The 1040-nt window shown below is 56.2% G+C and overlaps 1 protein-coding gene across 2 annotated transcripts in view; it reads right to left on the minus strand.

Moving 5' to 3' along the window:
• Positions 1 to 1036: 1036 nt before the first annotated feature.
• LOC140362228 (tenascin-R-like) overlaps positions 1037 to 1040 on the minus strand; it is a 58705-nt gene continuing 58701 nt past the window's right edge. The window contains exon 18 of one of the 2 annotated variants that reach the window (XM_072448322.1): positions 1037 to 1040. This exon is cut by the window's right edge and continues 724 nt beyond it. The gene's annotated coding sequence lies outside the window, so the exon portion shown is untranslated. The other variant, XM_072448321.1, reaches the window with a different exon arrangement.

A 1040-nucleotide genomic window follows, 5' to 3' on the forward strand; every position in this document is an offset into this window, starting at 1 on the left:
CTCCATATGACCTCCTCCTCTGCTCCATGTGACCTCCTCCTCTGCTCCATGTGACATCCTCCTCTGCTCCCTATGACCTCCTCCTCTGCTCCATGTGTCTTCCTCCTCTGCTCAATGTGACCTCCTCCTCTGCTCCATGTGACCCCCTCCTCTGCTCCATGTGACCACCTCTGCTCCATGTGACCTCCTCTGCTCCATATGACCTTCTCCTCTGCTCCATGTGACCTCCTCCTCTGCTCCATGTGACCTCCTCCTCTGCTCCATATGACCCCCTCCTCTGCTCCATGTGACCTCCTCCTCTGCTCCATGTGACCCCCTCTTCTGCTCCATATGACCTCCTCCTCTGCTCCATGTGACCTCCTCCTCTGCTCCATGTGACCTCCTCCTCTGCTCCATGTGACCTCCTCCTCTGCTCCATATGACCCCCTCTTCTGCTCCATATGACCTCCTCCTCTGCTCCATGTGACCTCCTCCTCTGCTCCATATGACCTCCTCCTCTGCTCCATGTGACCTCCTCCTCTGCTCCATGTGACCTCCTCCTCTGCTCCATATGACCCCCTCCTCTGCTCCATGTGACCTCCTCCTCTGCTCCATGTGACCCCCTCTTCTGCTCCATGTGACCCCCTCCTCTGCTCCATGTGACCACCTCTGCTCCATGTCACCTCTTCTGCTCCATGTGACCTCCTCCTCTGCTCCATGTGACCTCCTCCTCTGCTCCATATGACCCCCTCCTCTGCTCCATGTGACCTCCTCCTCTGCTCCATGTGACCTCCTCCTCTGCTCCATATGACCCCCTCCTCTGCTCCATGTGACCTCCTCCTCTGCTCCATGTGACCTCCTCCTTCTGCTCCATGTGACCTTCTCCTCTGCTCCATGTGACCTCCTCCTCTGCTCCATGTGACCTCCTCCTCTGCTCCATGTGACCCCCTCTTCTGCTCCATATGACCTCCTCCTCTGCTCCATGTGACCTCCTCCTCTGCTCCACAAAGCTTTAGTCGACAGTAAATCACAGAATATTCCATTTGTATAACATCTTTATT

Source organism: Eucyclogobius newberryi, unplaced genomic scaffold (genome assembly GCF_026437365.1).
Source record: "Eucyclogobius newberryi isolate DKJ021-1_F unplaced genomic scaffold, fEucNew1.0.hap1 SCAF_16, whole genome shotgun sequence".
NCBI classification, from domain to species: Eukaryota; Metazoa; Chordata; class Actinopteri; order Gobiiformes; family Gobiidae; genus Eucyclogobius; species Eucyclogobius newberryi.